The sequence below is a fragment of the Rhincodon typus genome, chromosome 34 (genome assembly GCF_021869965.1).
Source record: "Rhincodon typus isolate 14 chromosome 34, sRhiTyp1.1, whole genome shotgun sequence".
NCBI lineage: Eukaryota > Metazoa > Chordata > Chondrichthyes > Orectolobiformes > Rhincodontidae > Rhincodon > Rhincodon typus.
Window position 1 is genome coordinate 21,629,273 of NC_063365.1, and position 22,310 is coordinate 21,651,582.

General features: G+C 43.7%; 1 long non-coding RNA gene across 1 annotated transcript in view; it reads right to left on the reverse strand.

Moving 5' to 3' along the window:
- Nucleotides 1–257: 257 nt before the first annotated feature.
- Nucleotides 258–22,310, reverse strand: part of LOC125486884 — a 24,862-nt gene continuing 2,809 nt past the window's right edge. The window contains exon 2 of the long non-coding RNA XR_007265503.1: nt 258–1,186. This is a non-coding gene — a long non-coding RNA (uncharacterized LOC125486884). The remainder of the gene's footprint in view (nt 1,187–22,310) is intronic.

A 22,310-nucleotide genomic window follows, 5' to 3' on the forward strand; every position in this document is an offset into this window, starting at 1 on the left:
CAAAAGCTGTGTGAAATGGCGAGATGCCAAGTGAGGTTCGTAAACCTAACTCCCTGTCGAAGGATATCTTAGCCAAACTCTTAATGGTTTTGTCTGCAACTAACAAGGACGCTGCTTAGAAACACTTGGAACGAAAATGTATGTAAATGGTTGCATGTAATGATCCTGCTGCAAGTTCTGTCATCCCTTGACCGTTGTAAAGATTTAAGAAACTGGATCCACATAGATTAGGAAAAAAAAATAACCGCAGATAAAGATACTTCAAATCAATTTTAATGGCACAATAATTGGCTTTTCTTTACATTTACCGGTCAACATAAATGCATTTTGTTGCTAAATTAAAATATTCAAAGTCTGAAAGAACAAAAAAAAGGTTAAAAACAAAGCCAGATCCAGAGAAGGGCACGTACAACTGCGCAATGTCAGGATGCAGATTGCATGCTCCATGAAGCCTATTATTGCCTTGATGCAATAGGTACATTTTGGAACTTCCACTTCTTTCTAACAAATAAGATGTTAAAATTTGGAAATACTGTTGAAGAGATGTGCTTCATCTTTAGATTTCACATAGACATTAACAAATATTAGTCTTTCACCTTTTCAGTAACAGATTAGCACATAATTATTACAATTGATAGCCCTTAAACACTCAGGTCATTCATCAAAGAACAAGCAAAAATCATACACTACGATACGCCCACGTGCGCATTTTCCAACAAAATTTTATCATTCAAGTTCCCCAGCTGATTCTTGGAAAGAGTTAAATAAAAACCAAAACAACTGTGGATGCTGTAAATCAGGAACAAAAACAAACAAAGTTGCTGGAAAAGCTCAGCAGGTCTGGCAGCATCCTCAGAACAGCTAGTGAAAGAGCTAGTTGCATAAAAGTTTAACATAACCGTTTTCATGGCCACCTTGATCTCACAGGTCCCACTCCAGCATCTGGTACAATTCTGTCACAGCGTCCCAGGACATCCTCAGTCTGCGGGAACACCACATCGTGCTCATCTGGAGGAAACAGCATCGAGGATGTCAACCCTTCCAGAGAGGGTCTTCAGCTGCTGCATCTTCACTGCTGGCCCATCGCTTCCTCAGTAATTTCTCTACACCTTCATGAAGGCTGGACGAGTAAGCAGTGAGCTGGATTCACTGTCTTTCATAATCAGGAAACATCACTGTCCAGTTTCTGGGAGAATGGAAAACTGCATAAGAGAGCAGCGAGGTTATGTAACAATGATGTGCTAATGCATTCAAATAGACCTCTCACTATTCATTAGCGAGATTCCCATCTCTTCATTCCAAACCTGGACGCAAAATCAGACATTTTTCCCCTCGATGTCAAGAATCTGATTTTTCTGATCTCACCATATTTTCACAACTGACCTGCCACTGCCCACCTCATTCACCAATTGAGAAGATGCTTCCTCATTAATCTAACAACAGCAGCTGTAAAAGCCTAACTGGTTCACCAATACCCCTTAAGGAAAGAAATCCGGCATCGTTAGCTAGTCTGGCCTATGTGATTCCAGACCCACAAAAAGGTGTGGTCAATCCTAACTGCCCTCAATTAGTCCAGCAAACCACTTCAAGGTCTATTGAGGTTCAGTAAAAAGTGATGGCCCTGTCAGTGATACTCATCTTATCCCACAGTCCAAGGACGTGCAGGTTAGGGTGGATTGGCCATTCTAAATTGCCCATAGTGCCCAGGGATGTTTAGATTAGGTGGGTTAATCATGGGAAATGCAGAAGGGAATAGGTCTGGCTGGGATGCTCTTTGGAGGGGCGGTGTGGACTTGTTGGGCCAAATGGCCTGTTTCCACACTGTAGGGATTCTAATTCTATTCTTATGAATGAGTAAATAATTAAGAGGAGGCAAGGTCTCAGTGAAAAAGGATAATTGAGCGGCTGAACTTCACCTCGAGTTCGAAAGAAATGTCATATCACACTTGAAATTTTAACTGTTTCTCTCTCCACAGATGCTGCCAGACCTACTGAGTTTCTCCAGCATTTTGAATTAAAAACAAAAACATCACTTCCTTCTTGCTACTGGACATCAAAAAGCTGTTGTTACTGGAATTAAACAAAGTTGACGCCCAGATACAAGTGCTACGTCTGTTCCAATTTGTCCTGTTTGAAGAAAAAAAAAAGACACGATAAACCCTCTTGTACTAATTACAGGCAAGAGAAAGACCACTGACACACTTTGGTATTTATTAACTCTACTTCAAAAATACAAGGTTATGCTCAAGCCAATTACAACAACTGACTTCTTTTTAGCAACAAGAGGTTATTCAGTCCCTTGAACGTCTAGCACCAATGAAATCAACAGCCAACTACAACTCCATTTCCCTACCATAACTCTATATCTCTTGACACTCTTTACTAACAAAAGGAACTGAATTTACAGTAGTGGCCACCGAGCTAAGCCTGACCATACACTAAAAGCCAGCTGCATAATGGGTGGTGAATTAAAAGGTGTGATGCTGCAGAGGCAATGGCCAAGTGGCATTATCCCTAGATTGTTAATCCAGGACCCAGGTAATGCTCAAGGGCCCTGGGTTCGAGTCCTACCATAGCAAATTCATGGAATTAAGTTTAAGTTCCCATCTGGAATTAAGAGTCTAACAATGGGTCATGAAACCATTGTCAAATGTCAGGTAAACAACATGTGGTTCCCTTTAGGGAAAGAAACTGCCATACTCACCTCGTCTGGCCTTCATAGAATTCCAACTCATAGGAATGTGGTTGACTCTGAACTGCCCTCTGGGCAATTAAGGATGGGTAATAAATGCTGGATTAATCAGACATGCCTACATTCTGTGAATGGATAGGTAAAAACATTGTACGCATAGTCTCCAATTTCAGGGAGCGATACAAGTTTCAATTGAAGCAGTTTTTCCCCCGTGAAAAGAGGGGGGAGTTATAATTTTAATTGCGTGCCTGCAGAATCAGGTGATCAAAATCATTAGCAGCATAGATAATGTGAATAACTAAAGGTCTTTTTCCTATGGTGGGGGTGGGGGGGGCGGAGTTCAAAATTAGGGGGCATATTTAAAAGGTGAGAGGAGAAACTTTTCCACACATAGGGTGTGGAATGAACTGTCAGAGGAAGTGGTAGATGCAGGTACAGTTATAACATTTAAAAGATATTTGGACAGGTACATGAATAGGAAAAGGTTGAGAGGGATATGGGCCAAACACAGGCAAGTGGGACTAGTTTAGTTTGGGAAACTTAGTCAATGTGGACTAGCAGGACTGAAGAGTCTGTTTCTGTGATGCATGACCCTACAGCTGTTCTTGAATATTACAGAATTTGACAGCATGAGAGAGTTAAAGGTTTTGTTCTGCGGAATAGTCGTTTAACTTTGCAAAAGCAAAACCTCTGGCATGTTAACGGAATGAGGGAGTTACACTGATTTTGTTAAATCAATAGAAAAAGAAAGAGAGCTCTTGGGTAAGGAAATTAGCTGGTTAATGATCGTTTTGTCAGATTCATTATAAACCTCTTCTAATATGGAGCTGTATTTTAATTACTGTGCCCCAAAGACGTGGATTGTCTCATTGGTGGTGGGAGGGGTGGGGTGGGTTATGCATTTCTACGATTCAATGAGGGTTTGCTCAGCCTCCACGGCAGCTTAGACTAAATACTTCTGTATCAACTCGTCTCAGCCATGCTGCGGTTACAAAGTATTATCTGTTCAGAATACAATGAATATTATTTTAATAAAGTGGGCTTCAGCCTCAGCACCCACAAAACTGGTGAAGCGGAGAACAGCACTCTGAAATCACAAATAAAACTGCCACTCTCCAAACACTGCATCTTTCACATTCTCAGGAGATAGCAGCGCGTGTCACAGTCAATGAAGTACATTTGCAGTGTGGTTATGTAGATCAACTGGACAGTCCACAGTGAGAGAGATGGGAGAAACTTTAGCAGAGAAGTCTGTCTGTTGGTATATAACATTTCTTCTACTACCAGCTCCACCTGACAACTGCCCATCCCTGCACTGCTCTCTCCCCGATTCCTTAAAAAGGTGTCAAATGTTATCCGATTTCCTTCAGGAGAGGGAGGAAATGAAAAATCAACAGAGCTGACCTGATCAAGTGTAATGAAGTAAATGCTGAGTTTATTCTTTGACATTACAGTTTTACAAAAAAAAAAAGGAGCATCTTCTATCATTGTGCAGCTGTTACCATGACCATATCTTGTTTTATTAGTCTGCTTCATCAGGCAGTGAAAATCACAGACTGCCAGCTGTTCCTATAATCTGGCCATATGCGCCTGTTGATTCTTCCCACTGCCTCTCACTGATATAGCTAATTATATTCACATTGAAACAAATTGACATCAGGAGGCTTTACAGTCAAGACAAAAAGACTTCCTTTTTCATATGGAGATATAAAGGCATGTTAACATATTTAAAAAAAAAGACAGCAGCAATTGTAACAAAAACAGCTGAATTTTATAACCAATCACTCTCATTTTCTGGTTTTATAAATAACCTAATTATGTCCAGGACTCATTAGCTCGAGGGCGTAATTAGAGCAAAAATAATATCACACTTCCACAGACACAGTAAAGCCAATATTGACACCCACATCTGTAGAACTGCCTGGTATGCAAATGAATCAGCATCTGTACAAGATGCAGATTCCTATCCAGTGACTTCCCTCACTGAGCGAAGAGCATTAAAAAGTGTGATCCAGCTGGATCATGGCACACACATTAAACGATGAAGACATAGTAAATGACAGCATTATTGCTAAGTTTGCAGATGACACAAGAAACAGGTAGTGTTGGAGGAAGCAGGAGGCTGCAGAAGGGCTTGGACAGGCTAGGAGACTGGGCAAAGAAGTGGCAGGTGGAATACCAGTGTGGGAAGGTGTGTGACATTATGCACTTTGTCAGGAAAGAACACAGGCATAGACTACTGTCCAAATGCAGAAATCTGAAGCACAAAGGGACTCGGGAGTCTTAGTTCAGAATTTGCTTAAGGTTAACATGTAGTTTCAGTTGGCAGTTAGGAAGGCAAATGCAAAGTAGTGTTAATTTCAAGAGGGTGAGAATATAACAGCAGGGATGTACTGCTGAGGCTGTTTCAAGGTCTGTTCAGATGACCTTTGGAATATTGCGAGCAGTTTTGGGCCCTGCATCCCAGGAAGTATGTGCTGACCTTGGACAGTGCCCAGAGGAGGTTTACAAGAATGATTCCGGGATGAAGGGCTTGTCGTATGAGGAGCACTTGAGGGCTCTGGGTCTGTACTTGGAGTTTAGAAGAAGAGGGTAAAATCTCATTGCGATTTACAAAATACTGAGAGGCCTAGATAGATTGGATGTGGAGAAGTGGTTTCCTCTCGGAGAGATGAGTACCCAAGGGAACAGCCTTAGGATGAGGAGACGACCCTTTAGAACTGAGATGACGAGGAATTGCTTCAGCCAGAGTGTGGTGAAACATTTGAACTCATTGCCACAGAGGGCAAGTCATTGTGTGCACCTAGGACAGAGATGGATAGATTGTTGATTACTAAGTGGAGCAAAGATCATGGGGTGGGGGGTGAGGGGTGAGGGGAGGGGAGGCAGGTGAATGGGATTGAGAAACATCAGCCATGATCGAATGGTGAGGCAGACACAGTGGGCTAAATGTTCTAATTCTGCTCCTTCATGTTATGGTTGACATGGATTTCCAACTGCATCCGAGCAGAAGACAGACAAACAAAGTCTCACATCTTCAGGAACTACGTTTTGTAGAATTCCATTTTGAGCAATTCATATACGAATATAAAAGAAGTGTGGGATCATGGGTTTTGAGCCCCACGTATTGTATTACAAACTTCACTGGCACCTGAAGGGTAGAATCTTGTCTTGACCTGAACGACGTGGGCCGTGGTGAGATGTGGAAAATGGGGAGAGAAGTCCAGTGAAGCATGCGGCCGTTCTGAAGACCAGCTTTGAGCTTGGGCCAATTACTTACTCAGCTCATATTGTGCCTTTCACCACTTCAGAAAGATCCGGAACACATCACAACCAATGAAACAGTGTAGAACACATAGCAGCTGATCAACAATGTGATGTGATAAGTTGTGAGAACTTGGACAAGTTTTTTTATGACTGATGGTCAGCCTCAAAGACACTACCCTGTGAATTAAAGGTAATCTGGTGAAGAGTTAACTACTGCCTGGGTACTGTTTCCAAGCCCCTTTCTTCCGAGATTAGTATCCAGGCATCTCTTCCAGAGACAGGGCCCAAGTTTATTATTTTGTCCTTAGAAGACAAGCACCTCTCAATGCAATGCACCCAGTACTGCCCTCAAAATGTCAGCCTAGCTTTTGCATTTGGTTTAATGCTCGTCTCCCTGGTTCCCAAAGTCCAACTCCAAGCACCTGCAGATTCTGAGGGAAGAATGCTTTTTGCTGAGCCGAAGTAGATACTGGTGCAGATCCGTGCTGACTATGCAAGGGAACAGATTCTGCAACGTGCCAGCTACAGAGCTGCACCATCTGCTGCTAAACATTCACCACAGAGGATGCAGTCGTACAGTAACCATGAGCTGAAGGAACAAGAACAGCCCATTCAGCTTGTCAAGCCATTCTAATAGCTCACAGCTGATCCAGCACTTCAACACCTTTTACTCATCCCATCCCCACAACTCTGTACACCATTGGCAAATCAGAAACCTCTCACTATCATAAACACTCAAAAGCTGAGCTTCCACAGCCCTCTGAGCTAAATAAATCCCAAAGGTTTACACCCCTCTGGGCAAAAACAAAAATACATTTTCTCTTCATTATGAACCTGTTTGATTTCCACCTTCAGTTTTAAACTGTGCTCCCCAATTCTAGACTCCCCAACCAGGGGGTTTTCTTACCTGTATCCACCCTGTCTAACTCTAAGTATTTCGTACATTTCAATGAGATCACCTCTCATTCTTCGATACCGTAGAGAATACAGGCCCAGTTTTCCCAATATCTCTTCATAAGGCAGTCCTATTATCCTGGGAAGAACTCTGCTGAACCTTCACTGTACTCCCTCTACAATACCACCGTTCTGGAGATAAGATGACCAAATAAAAAAAAACTGCACACAGCATCCAGGCGCAGTCTAACCAAGCTCCTGTAAAATTGAAGCAAGAGTTCATTACTTTTGTATTCAAACCCTCTTGCAGTAAAGCCTAACATTCCATGAGCTGTCCTAATGGCTCGCTGCACCTGTACATTTGCTTCAAGGCTCGTTGGACATCTACATTTTCGAACTTCTCACCATTTAAAAACTACTCTGCACATCTGTTCCTCCTATCAAAGTAAATAACCTCAGATTTTTCCAAGTTATATTCCAACTGCCATGTTCTAGCCCATTCACTAAGCCTGTCCAAATCCTCCTGAAGCCTCTGTAGCTCTTCCTCACAACACACATTCCCACTTAGCTTTGTAGCATCCACAAATATGTGGAAAGTTGATAAATTCTCATGGCATGATATTCTACATTTCAAGAGTGTTGAAGATGGAGATAGTTGATGCATTCAACTCACCAGCCAAAATTCTACAGATTACAGGATGATTGGAAGGGAGCAAATGTCACCCCGTTCTCTAAGAATAGAGAGAGGGAAAACAGGGAACTTTTAGACCCATTAACCTTACATTTGTAGGAAGGAAAATACTAGAATGTATTATAAAGGATGGGATAAATGGAACAGGCCTTTCAACTAACCAAGGCTGCATCGTCCCATGAGGCCTTTCTAAACTAAAATCTTTTTTGCCTCTAAGCAGTCCACATCCCTCTTGATTGCCTTTATATTCTATTCTCCCTTTCCTCAGTTTCTTGGGCCACCTGAGCTCTAATCTAAAAACCTCCCATTGCTCAGATTTACTGCTATTTTTGCCTACTGTAAAGGCCTTTTCTTTTCACCTTATATATCCCAAACTTACTTTGTTAGCAACAGTTAACACATCTTGAAGTGCTTGCACCTTGAAGAAATGTATAATTGCTAAAAGCCATACAAAAAGGTAAAGCAAAGTCTTTAAATGAACTATGAAGTCATGCCTTTGGACTGATTTTTCCCAGTCCACCTCAGCCAATATGTGCTTTCTGTCATCATAATTTCCCTTACTCATTAAACACTCTTGCTTCAGATTGAAATACCTCACTTTTCGAACGCATTATAAAAATTCATTCATGTTAAGATTACTCATCCCTAAAGTTCCTTCTACAAGACTAATTACCTTTTCTCCCCATTACATAAAACTAGATCCAAAACGGCATGTCTCAGTCATTTCTTCAACTTATCATCTTAAAAGACATTCCATTTCACGACTTTAAATGCTCAGTTGGTTTACCCAGTCTATATGTAGATTGAAGTCACCCATGATAACTGTGATATCCATGCTACAAACTTGTCTCATCTCCTGATTAATAATACCATGTCCCACACTACCACTACTATTTGGTAACCTTTAAACAAGTCTGACCAATGTTTTCCATCACTTGCTCCTTGTTCTTTTGACTGGAGATCCTCCCGTACTAAACGTCCTGATCCCATCCTGTATTAGGAGTGCAACTACACCTCTTTTTGCTTTTTATCTGTCCTTGCTAAAATACTGAATAGCCTTGAATCAGTTTCCAGCCCCAGTCACCTTGCAGCCATGTTTCTGTTGTGGCAATTAGATCACACACATGTATCTCTACTTGTGTTTTTGGATAGTCTACCACGTTGTTGATGCTGTGTGCATTCAGCTAGAGCACCCTTAACTTTGTTATTAGAAATTATTCCCCTTATGAAATATACATCATGTTTGGCTTTGTTTCTCCTATCTTATTTATGACACATGTACTAAGTATAAGAATACACAAGTACAGCAAAAAGTGCACAAAGCTGCCATTCACCGGCGCCTACTTGGTTATAAAAAGCAGAATTAAAAGATTTTAATGCAGCCAAAAAGGTAAGCAAGAAAAAAAAAAGTCCAGATCTCAGAATCTCAAGTCCCATCTCCACAAAGGTGCAGGCACTGCTCCAAATGCTAGGACACCCAGGAGGACGCAGCCACTGCTGTGCGACAGGCCCATTCTCACCGCCGCCTCACCGTCCCGCTCTCACCGCCAAACCAACCCACTCTTTTCCCGCCGCCATCGCTCTGGCCCACGCTCGACCCATGCGTTCAGCTCCCGCCACGTGGATCCTGATCACGACCCAACTCTTTAGGTAGGTAATTAAAAAAAAAAGGCAAGGGTGGGGAAATAGAATTACTGCAGAGAGAGGAGAAAAATGAAAAAAAAAAAAGTGAAAAGGAAAAAAGGGAACTGGCGAGCAGAATGGTGCTCCAAAATGGAGCAACCTACCCTGCCGCCATCTTGCTGGAAGTCTAGCCTCCCTAGCACTTTTCCAACATCCTGTTTCCAACTTTAATTCTTTCTAATTTGGGTTACCTCTCAGTCATATTGAGGCACAACTCATCCAGTTTGTACCCATCCAATTGCAAAGAACCTGCCCCAATTCCTCAGATTCCCAGGAGTACATTATTATCCATCTGAAAGGCATCAGCTCAGATTCCCCAGTAGGAGCGTAGCTGTTGCAACACAGACGTCCAAATGTAACTGACTCTGCAGGAATTGCCTGGGAAGTTGAAACTTGACATGTAATTGCCGTCACCTGGAAATCTCTTTAAAAAAAAATGTCCCCAACCCGGGTAGAGCTGGAGACTTCTGATGTTAAACAGTTGCAACGGAAATGTTAGAGGAACTGCAAAATCACCACCACGTCCCCACTTACTAACCACCAACATTTTCACTCTCTTCCCCAGTCCGACACTCTTGACCTGACCCCCCGACATGACATTCCTCCCTGAACTGTTTCAGCAGTAATCAGATGTTCTGGACCCAACATTTCCAATAGTGCAACAGGTCTTCTACACAGCACTGAAGTTTCAGGACAGATCTCAAGACCAGAGCTCTGCAGCCACACAGTATGAAACATGACTGTACTGAACTTATCCCATTCGTGTGCGTTTGGCCCATACGATTCTAAACCTTTCCTATCCATGTCTTTTAAGTATTGCAATTGTACACGCCTCTACCACCTCCTCTGAGAATTGAACTCGCAGTCTTCTGACCCAGAGGCCCGAGTGCTCCCGCAGCAGATTTATGTCATTAATTACACTTCAATAGTTCTTAAAAATCTCTGTAGCTTTATCCTGATTCTTCCTTGTGGCAAAAAAAAGATTGCCCCTTGCTTGAGTAGCAAGAGGAGAAAATGGGGAGTGTATCAAGGATTATTAAAATGAACTTCACACAGTAGCCAAACAAGGCTTATGGAAGGAATTAAATTGTTTGATTTCTTTCATGGAACAGTGCAGTGCTTGGAGTGTTAAATCTGCAATAAAATCCAAAACAGTGAACACCGAGAATCCCTCCATCCGAGTAAGAACGTGCACTTCTGAAATAAGCACCTTTGTTTGTTGCACGCCTTCTAATCCATCAGAAGGCTGGCCGGATACATGGCTGTATCATTTGCAATTTCAGCAGGCAAATACAAAAGACCTTCCTTTCATCTCAACCTGATGCCAAGTGCATCAGCTGCAAGATCAAAAGGGAAAAAAAAGCACGTCATGCTTAAAGTGAGAGAGGTAGCATTTCTAGTAAAATAGATTTCAAATCTTTTCCTTACACCAAGTATCAAAGAAGAAAATCTGACATGGGTTTGACATTAGTGACGCAGAATAAAGCTTCCTGCACTGTGCATCCAATTGAGTTAAACTACGCATTAATGAAGTGTATGGGATCCTGGGATTTACAAATGGAACCTTTCACATATCACAGAATCCTCACAGCATGGAAGCAGGCCATTCAGCCCATCAAGACCCTCCAATAACACGGGTTAGGGCTCAATTCTGGACACTAAGCTTTCCCTTGCCCACAGCATTGAAAAAAACTTTTGAGAAACTTTTCAGAGTTGAGTGACTTTAGTCACAGGGCTCAGTGCAGGTGGTATGGTGGCTCAGTGGTTAGCACTGCTGCCTCACAGCGCCAGGCACCCGGGTTCAATTCCACCCTCGGGCGACTGTCTGTGTGGAGTTTGCACATTCTCCCCGTGTCTGTGTGGGTTTCCACCGGGTGCTCTGGTTTCCTCGTGCAGGCTAGGTGGATTGGCCATGGAAAATGCAGGGATAGGGTGGGGTTGGGATGCTCTTCAGAGGAACAGTGTGAGGAGCCAAATGGCCTGCTTCCACACTGTAGGGATTCTATGACTGATGCGGGGAGTGGTAGTGAAGGTTCTGTTTGCTTATCTGACAGGGGCTTGAGAGACTTGTTTAAAATTCTGAAGGGTCTGAACTGTGTAGATAGGGAAAGGCTTTCTCGCCAATCTTATTCGGGATGTGGGTATTTCAGCCATTTCAGAGCCAGCACCATGACTGGAGTCACACGTAGGCCAGACAGGGAAAGATGGCAGATTTCCTTCCTTAAAAGATATGAGGAGTGAACCAGATGGGTATTTACATTGTCATTAGACTAGTATTTGAATTTCAGCATCTGCTATGGTGAGATTTGAACCTATATCCCTAAAACATTACCTTGGAGTCTCTGAATTACTAGCTCAGTGACATTACCAGTGTGCCATAATGTTGTACAAGGGTTGGTTACCTTAAATTGGTAGATTTTTGGTTCAGATTTAAAGGCAGCATGAAGAACTAATCTTTTACACAGCAGCGATTAGGATTTGGAAAGCCCTGTCTGAAAGCAAGGTGAAGGGAGGTTCAATTATGGCTTTCAATTGGAAGATGCACAAGCACCTGAAGGGAAAACATTTAGAGCTAGAGGAAAACAGTAGGATGTAGGACTAGCAAGAACGCTGTTGCAAACAGGCAGCACGCAAGTGGGACAAATGGTCTCCTGTGCTGTAACCAAATTTTAAAAATTGAGCAAATGCAGGTCAGGCATAATGGGCTAAAGGCCCTCCTATGAACTCTTACCATCAGAGCAGCACTGCCTGTCATTTTCTGGTATCTGGAATGAGTCATACATGGGAGGTGGATGAACACAGCAGGCCAAGCAGCATCATAGGAGCAGGAAGGCTGACGTTTCAGGCCTAGACCCAAGAAGGGCCTGCTGTGTTCATCCAGCTCTATGCCTTGTTGTCTCAGATTCTCCAGTATCTGCAGTTCCTACTATCTCATAAATGGGAGGTGCTGCATTTTGGAAAGGTAAATCAGGGCAAGACTTATACACTTAATGGCAAGGTCCTGGAGAGTGAACAAAGAGACGGAGTGCAGCTTCATAGTTCCATGAGAGCAGGTAGACAGGATAGTGAAGAAGGCATTTTGTATGCTTGCCTTTTATTGGACAGTGCATTGAGTATGGGAGTTGGGAGGACACGTTGCAGCTGTACAGGAGATTAGTGAGGCCACTTTTGGAATACTGCATGCAGTTCTGGTCTCCCTGCTATGGGGAAGATGTTGTTAAACTTGAAAGGGTTCAGAAAAGATTTACAAGAATGTTGCCAGGGCTGGAGGGTTTGAGCTGTAGGGAGAGGCTGAATAGGCTGGGACTATTTTCCCTGGAGCATCAGAGGCTGAGGGGTGACCTTATAAAAGTCATGAGGGGCATGAGTAGGTGAATAGATAAGGTCTTTTCCCTGGGTGAGTGAGTCTCAAACTAGAGGGCACAGGTTTAGAAGGAGATAGGGGAATGATTTTAAAAAAGGGACCCAAGAGGCAACATTTTCACAGAGGGTGGTGCACATATGGAATGCGTTGTCACAGGGAGTGCTGGAGGCTGGTACAATTTAGAGGCATAACACTTTACAGGCATCTGTATGGGTACATGAATAGGAAGGGTATACATGGATATGGGCCAAATGCTGGCAAATGGAACTAGATCAGTTTAGGATATCTGGTCAGCATGGACGAATTGGGCCAAAGGGTCTGTTTCCATGTCGCTAAACTCTGACTCTACGTATGGGCTTTTTCTTCTGAGGAAAGGTTGGACAAATTTTTTCCACATGGGTTTAGTAGTGCAGAGGTGGGTGGGGCGGAGGGTCTTGATTTGATGGAAGTGTACAAGATCCTAAATGCTCTGGACAAGGTGGACATGGAAAGAATGGTTCCTCTTGGGGTCAGTCCAGAACTAAGGGCCATTGTTTTAAAACATAGGGGTCATCCTTTCTAGGCAGAGAAGAGAATTGTTTTATCTCCGACAGCTATGCTAATTTGGAACATTAGGTCAAAAAGGTGGTGGAGATGGAATCATTGAATACTTTTAAAACTGGAGGCGGATAGTTTCTTGTTAGGGAAGAGAATTAAAAGATTAAGTGAGAAGTAGATGCGAGAGTGGAATTTTCAATAAAGACAGATCAGCCATGATCTTATCACAGAGTCAGCTGGGGAGGGAGGCGTGGTTGCTGAATAACTTACTTTCCGTCAAGGCCTCATTGGAGAAGTGCAGCATTCCCACAGACACTTGGGAATCACTGGCCCAAGACCGTCCAAACTGGAGGAGGAGCATCCGAGAAGGCGTTGAGCATCTTGAGCCTTGCCATCGGGAAAAGGTGGGAGCCGGGCAAAACCACCGTAAGGGGTGCGCTGCCACACCAAAGCCCCACCCACCCCTTCCTGGGACCACCTTCTACCCCAAGTGTAACAGAGCCTGCGGTAGCCCCATCAGTCTGTACAACCACCTACTGACTCACCCAGAGAGTGGAAGAGAGTCATCCTCATCTGCGAGGGACCGCGAATGATGATGATGTCTGCTCCTATGTTTCTACACTCACAGATTAGACAAGTGTACCACTTTGAATGTGGTAAAATTTAGAATGAAGAGTTTATAATCATGGGTAGTTTTGTTAGGCTCACAGCCAAAAGGTTATTGGAGACTAAAATAAATTTAGTGAAACACGACCACAATATCCAGCATCTCTTCATTCTGAAGAGCGTGTACCTGAAACATCACAGGGTCTGATTTTTACTGTTTATGTGAATGGACCTCAACTGGGTTTAAAAAAAAAACTAACCTTTTATCATCTCAAATGTTGATAGTGTTGCTGTGTCACCATCATGTCATTTCCTTAATCCCCACTTCCTTTAGATTGGTTCTACTCCAGTCTGCTGTTGTTGAGGCTTTGCTCTACACATTACTCGTAGAAGCTAAAACAATTTATCAATGTTTACTGGAGCATCTTTGTAAGAAATGAAGCGAACAATGTTCGCAGATCATGAGACATCTCCTAAAGATTAAATACATGCCCACAGGAACATAAGTATACCCAAGACAGCAGATATATCATTTCTGATAGTAATTGCACCAGGTGGAAGATATTCTGCAATAGGCTTCATGCATTGAAAAGTGGCAGTTTAGTGCTGTCTGGCTACCTACATATTTCAGTTTTATGTTTTGTTTTTAAAAATCATATTGTAATATCTCATCAGGGTTTTATCAACTTCATTCTTGTATTTGAATAACAACTTTTACTTTCCATAAAAGCAGAGAATTTTCCATTGAACCAGAAGTGATCGCCATTAAAACAGCTGGTTGCCTCCATTCTTTCCTCGAAGCTAAAGTATGTACAGGAAGAGAATTTACACCTAGTGAGAAAAATGTTTAATCTGCTTCTTGGCACGGTGGGGCATGTCAGTTAGCAGAGTTGGCTGGACGGCTGGTTTGTGATGCAGAGTGGTGCCAACAGCGCAGGAGTTTACCATGAAGGGCTCTCCTTCTCAATTTCTCCCCTCACCCGAGGGGAGTTGACCCTCAGGCTAAACCACTAGCAGTCGTCTCTCTAGTGAGAGAGAAACCTTATGGTCCAGTGGACTGTGGCAATTTTACTCTACTCCCCCTTTACTGCAATCCCAGTTTGTTTTAAACACCTCTATTTACATGTTTTGTTATTTAAAAATCAACACAGGAAATCTAATAACGCCTCCCTACCAGTCTCTCCCCCACCCTAACCCTGCCTGAGAAATGAACATTTCTGATGTGCTAAGAAAACCAAGCTATCACAGTGCTTTCGAACCGTGGAATCCCTAGTATGGAAGCAGGCCATTTGGCCCATCAAGTCTGCACTGGCCCTCCAAAGAGCATCCCACTCAGACCCCCACCCTATTCCTGTAACCCTGCATTTCCTACACCTAACCCACCCAGCCTGCACATCCCCAGACACGATGGGCAATTTAGCATCACCAATCCACCTAACCTGCACATCTTTGGACTGTGGGAGGAAACCGGTTGCTATATAGAGCTTTGAAAATTGCCACAATCTCTCTGTGAATTGAGAGAATGGGGGTAGGCTAGAGAATAGAGCAGAGGGGAAGAGACCTGCAAAAGCAGGTGTTGGGGGAGAACAATAGGTGTGGGTTGGAGGGGGAGGCGGCTGAGAGCAAAGGGTTTCTCAGGAGTAGGAGTCAAGCTGTTGCCACTCCATCAGAGCTCCACAGCAGCTATTGTAGTCTTTAAAAAAGGTCAAGATATCAATATTTCAACTGGTGACTCCATTTGGAGTTCTGACCTTCAGTTTGGGAAGTCCTGCTCTGTAGAAGTTGTTTCCTTCCCAAGTCAATTCAATCCCCACCCCCAACAGAAACATTTACCACTTCTTGAGGTTGGTTGGCTCGAGTCTGTTGTTCCGCAGACGTTTCGTTACCGTGCTTGGTAACATCCTCAGTGCAGCCTCTGATGAAGCCTGGTTTTTAAACTCTGGAGTCCGTTGAGATGGATTGCCTCAATTCTGGGTTTCCTCCGTAGTGGAATGTATATGGGGTCGAGTTCAATGTGTTTATTAATAGCCTGCTTCGTGGAGTGCCAGGCTTCAAGGAATTCTCATGCCTGTCTCTGCCTAGCCTGTCCCAGGATCTCGGTGTTGTCCCAGTCAAAGTGGTGGTTCTCCTTGTCCATGTGGATTGAGATGAGTGAGTATTGGTCGTGTCTTTTTGTAGCCAGTTGGTGTTCATGTACTCTTGTTGTTAGTTTCCTTCCTGTTTGTCCGATGTCATGATTCTCGCAGTCTCGGAACTCTCAGAATTTGCCATTCTGTTGAATTTCAGATACAATGGGCTTATCCCGATTCAAAAATCAAGAAAATTACACACATTCAATATGGTAGTACGAGAATAGTTTATATTCTAATCAATTCCCAAAGATGTCTGCAAGGAACCATACTACAGAAAATTACAGATTTTACTCCTTAAGGATTCCCAAAACAGTTTGTTTACTTTAGAAGAAAAAAAATTAAAAGTGAAGGAAAAATGCTTTCAAAGATTAAAAGGGGTTAAAATTCATGTTTTGACCTCAAGTGTAGCATGTAAACTGATACAAGGTAACTCGTCAGAGACAAATAACAGAGGATAGGTAGCGAGTTGGAAGATAACAGATGCTGGAGTTGTATCATGCTCTTGTGGTCAGGATGATGCCTGGATTTATGGGCAATGCCAAGGTAAAACAGGCAGTGTATAGGGAATATCGTACTGCAACCACTGCAGGACTGGATCCAACACTACAATAGGGGTGGCATGGCGGCTCAGTGGTTAGCACTGCTGATGCACAGCATCAAGGATCTAGGTTTGATTCCAGCCTCGGGCATCTGTGTGGAGTTTGCACGTTCTCCCTGTGTGTGCAGGTTTCTTCTGGGGGCTCTGGTTTCCTTTCACAGTCCAAAGATGTACAGGTTAGGGTGGATTAGCCATGGGAAATGCAGAGTCACAAGAAGGGGGCAGGCGGAGTCTGGGTGAACCTTTTAAGAGTTGGTGTGAACTTGTTAGGCCAAATGGCCTGTTTCTGTACTGTAGGGGGTTCTATGACTCTAAGTGCCTCAGTCCAAGTTGTTCAGAGCAATATTTTATCATGACTAAGCATTCCATTGCATACTTTGTAAATACACTCACCATTGAAGGAAGCAACTATTTGAAACACAGGAAGATCCCATAAGCAACGCTGCAATGGATGATCAATTAACCCATTGGCTGAGATCAATGGTCTGAGGAAGGGTCACCGGACCCGAAACGTTAACTCTGTTTTTTCCTTCACAGATGCTGCCAGACCTGCTGAGCTTTTCTAGCAACTTTGTTTTTGTTCTTGATCAATTAACCCATGTCTGGTGATGTTGCTAAAGGGTAGATAACTAGTTGTGACAATGGGATCACATTTCACAACGCTCTATGCTCTGCAGCGTCCACTTCCGCTGAAGGATAATCACTCAGAGTAATTATCCAGAAAGAAATATCAATGTCTCAAATTGACCATATGGTCTACTTTTCCTTAGCATCAGCCATATGTCACTAGGGAGTTCTGGCAGTTCTGAAAACCATTGTGAGAACAGAGGCCTGGAGCAAGGCACAATTATTGCTCAGAACAAACAGCCTCACTTTCAACCTTCTGATGCTCCCTGGGACTTAGATTTGATCAAAGGTCAATTTTCAAAGGAGGGACGAATGTAGGAACTTACAACATGTAATGGGGAATAAAAAGTACAAACAGTGTGGCTGACCTAGGCGAGCTCACAACTGTGTTTACAATCAATATGGTTAGTGGCAAAGAAGGATCACCTTCTCTACACGGTTACTGTTATGGACCAGGCCAAACACCCTCAAAGTATATTAAGGTGGGTAGCCTGGCCTCTAACTTTTTCTTGTTTTGAAAAAAGGTAAATGTATGGTGGTGTGTTCTAAATGCAATTTGATTGGTTAAACTACTTGATGTTAAGCAAAAAAAAAAAATACTTTTTATTTTGTATTTTACCTAATAAAAAGATTTAGCTTAGCTGTAGCTCTGACAAAATGCTTAACAGAATAACAAATACATTAACTGTTACTAATTATAATGTTCCAATATATGAACATCCCAAAACACACCCTTAGCAAATGGCAATGTCAGAAAACAGATTGTCTCACATGCAACTCAAGCAGCAGGAACAGAACCCCAGCTTTTAACTGTAACGGTGCCGGGGCGGGGGGGGGGGAATAATTTCCACTTCAAGACCTCAACAACAACTGCTACTGAAAAAAAAACAAAAAATCCCAGTTCTGAGCAAGTTTGACCAGACCCATTCAGGCTACTTCTATTGTTCCAACTTTTTAAAAAATCTAAGGCCTCACAAGCTGTTTATTTTATTGGCTTTACAAAGAGAGAGCTTGGCACTTCTGTCTTAAAACCTCGCAGGAAAAAGAAAACCAGGACAAAATAACCTCTTTAAGCCATTGTATTGTCACAGTTAGCTAACCACTAGTACTGGGAATGTCAGTATTGCTGCAATCTCCACTGACTGAGACTGAGATACTGGTGCTTTTCAGAAACTTCTAGCTCCATAGCCCCAAGATGACAGAATTGTGAAGAGTTATTTTACCCTAATGCTTCTGCACGGACTCTCTTCAAGAGCCACAATGTTGGTCCTGTCTCTCTGCTCTTTCCCTACATTCTGCAAAATGTTTTCTCTTTAAAAATTTTCTTATCTACTTTCACCCCTTTTGACGCTTAATCACTGCCTTGCACCCTATCACTGACCTTTACTCTTGTTCCTGGCCTCCCACTCCTGCCTCCTCTTGCAGTCACTCAAAACCTTTTTGATTTTGTATTTTTCCCCCTCTAGTTCTCATCGGAAGTCACCAATCTGAACTTTGGTTCTCGTGCCACATTGTTCCTACAGCTCAGAATTCCAGTATCTTTCTGTACAAGGAAGGAAACTTACTTCAGTCTTAAACCTGATTACAGCATTGGTTACTCTGTTAGGGCACAGAGGTCTCTACTTATGCAGCGAGCTTGCTGAAACTATTTAAAGGTAATTTGATTTGACCACATGCTTGAACATTAGCTTAATGGAGTTAGTTAGCTTCGTTGACTAGAGTGTAGGATAGAATAGAGGACAACAGTGCAGGTTCAATCCCCACATCAACTGTAGCAGCTTAAGGTCTGCTACCCCATGTTCCCCACCACATTTATAGAATGCTTACTTACAGAATGCATTTATAGATGTATCCATAATATTGTTAATTTTAAGGACATTTCCTTTCAACACATTGCTTGGAAATCCACATTTGTTGGAATGTACCCAAAGAGGCTAGAATAGAGCCACCAATCCAGGAGCTAACAGTGCCACACAAAACTACCCCTTTGTTTTTTCTTTAAAAATATTATATTTATTACCTTGTCTTCTACATTGAGAAGCCAGAGACTGAAAGACAAGGCCATCAGCCAAATACATGACACAAAAGTTAATAGAAAGTAGCACCAGTGAAGGCTAACCTTGCAAACTGACCACCCAGGACACTGCTGAAGCTGGAAAAACAGATCTCCTCTGATGAATAGGTAGAGACTTAAAAGATTTCAGTTAGATTGATCCACTTCATGTATTCACAATCACAGTGTGAAGCAACAGCTTGGTCATTTAGCCAGATGGTGTTGTTTAAACTCAGTGTCAGGTTTGGTCAGCAGGCACTCCCTCCGCAATACAGGCCATACCTAGAGCTGCTGCCTGGGCAGTCATAGCAACATTCATGTTAGGTGGTGGAAAGTGCCACCATTGGTACATCTTCCTCGCTGGTGTTTCCCTGCCCATTGTTGGTCTTACCTCTTGCCAACTGGCATTGCCCTACCCCTGCCTCCTGGTTGGTATCATCACACACCTGCCCCTGGTTGGCATCATCACACACCTGCCCCTGGTTGGCATCACCCCACCCCAACTGGCAATACCCCAACCCTGGCCCCTGTTGGCATTACCCCAACCCTGGCCCCTGTTGGCATTACCCCAACCCTGGCCAGGTCATGAAGGGTATGACAGACTCTTAGTACAAGTCTGTGTCATAAATACTTGAATCTATTGCCAATGCCAAATAATACATCGTACAGCAACAGGAGGAGCTGATGAATTTGGCAACAGCTCGGATACAAGTATGCCTGCAGCAGCAACAGCAAATAATAAAGAAAAAGGCAAATAAAAAACCCAATGCTTTTTAAGCTTACAAAATGAACTGCATCTGTGACATCAGCTGGACACTTGATTTCACAGCAGGTTTCCCTTTCAGAAGTCACCAATCTGGTCATTTTCAAAGTGCGTTTGAAGTGCTATTTCAAAGGGCTCGACAAAATGGATCCAGGCAAATTAGTTTTCCGAGAATGCCAGCATTTCCAGGAGGGGGTTGGTGGGGGTGGGTGGGTGGGAAGCAGGCTGGAGAAGAAAGTGATCAGACCTTTTTACATCCTATGGGAGAATGACATTCAGCTCACGACCAAATATTTACAGACACCCAACTTAACGAGAGGCTCAGGAACAGCATAAACTTATCAGCCACTGTGCAGGGATGACTGGCTTAGACAGACAAAGTTAGTCCAGGTTAACCCTTCAACCTCAGTCCTGGCAGCTGGATCTCAGGAGGGTACAGTCTCACCCATTAGGGTGAGAGTGCGTAAAATAATGCACTACACCTGGCCCTAAAAGAAAAGCAAATATCGACAAAAGTCACCAAACAGTTGTTAAGCACCATAAACTCTGTGTATACAGATGGGAAAAGTTACATTAAATTCACACAATGCACACTCTCAGCAGCAGCAAAGCTCCTCCAGTAATCAGGGCTGGCAGCGCCAACAAAACATCTGCTGCCAAAGCAGGATTTGTGGCCTAGCCTGGCAGCGGAGGCAGGGACACTTGGTTGTGGGGCAAGTGTGGGTTCAGCAGCATCAGCGAATTGGACCCAGTGGCGAGGAGATGGCACCAAACATGAGGTGACTCCTACATTGCCGGGTCTGGTGAGGTGGTGGAGGTCTTCCTTGAGGCTAGGCACGAGCATGGACTGGGTCAGAAATACTGATATTCTGAACTTTTTACTTCTTCATCATTTATTCCTATGACCTATGATGCTGGTCCATTTCTTTCTTTACTTTTCTGATTTGTTTCTGTTTCCTAAGAATTTGATCTTAAGTATTTGTACCTTTGTACGTAAGATGGTGCTGTAATGCGGTGACTGTAAACTTTTCACTGTACTCATTTAAGTATATGTCAGTAAAGCTAATTTAATTCATTATAATACAATTATCCAAATAAAAAACAAATCTAAAAACATATAAATCTGACTACAAGAAGCTAAAATATCCTTTTCTGGGGCCTGTTTCTTGAACAACTCATTACTTAAGGTATTTAGATGAACAAGTGAAGAACCAACGCAATATTTCAATTGGATAAGCTGACCCCTGCTTAACCAGAGAGACTGTATGCCAGAGATAGTAGGAACTGCAGATGCTGGAGAATCCGAGACAACAAGGTGCAGGGCTGGATGAACACAGCAGGCCAAGCAGCATCATAGGAGCAGAAAGGCTGGCGTTTCGGGCCTAGACCCTTCATCAGAAAAGGGGGAGGGGAAGGGGGTTCTGAAATAAATAGGGAGAGAGTGGGAGGCGGATAGAAGATGGATAGAGGAGAGGATAGGTGGAGAGGAAACAAACAGGTCGAAGAGGCGGGTTTGGAGCCAGTAAAGGTGAGTGTAGGTGGGGAGTTAGGGAGGGGATAGGTCAGTCCAGGGAGGACGGACAGGTCAAGGGGGCGGGATGAGGTTAGTCGGTAGGAGATGAAGGTGCGGCTTCGGGTGGGAGGAGGGGATAGGAAGAACAGGTTAGGGAGGCGGGGACGAGCTGGACTGGTTCTGGGATGCGGTAGGGGGAGGGGAGATTTTGAAGCTTGTGAAATCCACATTGATACCATTGGGCTGCAGGGTTCCCAAGCAGAATATGAGTTGCTGTTCCTGCAACCTTCGGGTGGCATCGTTGTGGCACTGCAGGAGGCCCAGGATGGACATGTCATCTGAGGAATGGGAGGGGCAGTTGAAATGGTTCGCAACTGGGAGGTGCAGTTGTTTATTGCGAACAGAGCGTAGGTGTTCTGCAAAGCGGTCCCCGAGCCACCGCTTGGTTTCCCCGATGTAGAGGAAGCCACACCGGGTACAGCGGATGCAGTATACCACATTGGCAGATGTGCAGGTGAACATCTGCTTGATGTGGAAAGTCGTCTTGGGGCCTGGGCTGGGGGTGAGCGGGGAGGTGTAGGGGCAGGTGTAGCACATCCTGCGGTTGCAGGGAAAAGTGCCGGGTGTGGTGGAGCTGGAGGGGAGTGTGGAGCGGACAAGGGAGTCACGGAGAGAGTGGTCCCTCCGGAAAGCAGATAAGGGTGGGGAGGGAAAGATGTCGGAAGTGTCAGAGGATGATGCGTTGGATCCGGAAGTTGGTGGGGTGGTACGTGAGGACGTGGGGGATTCTTTTTTGGTTTTTATTGCGTGGACGGGGTGTGAGGGATGAGTTGCGGGAGATGTGGGAAACACGGTTGAGGGCGTTCTCGACCACTGAGGCGGGGGGGGGG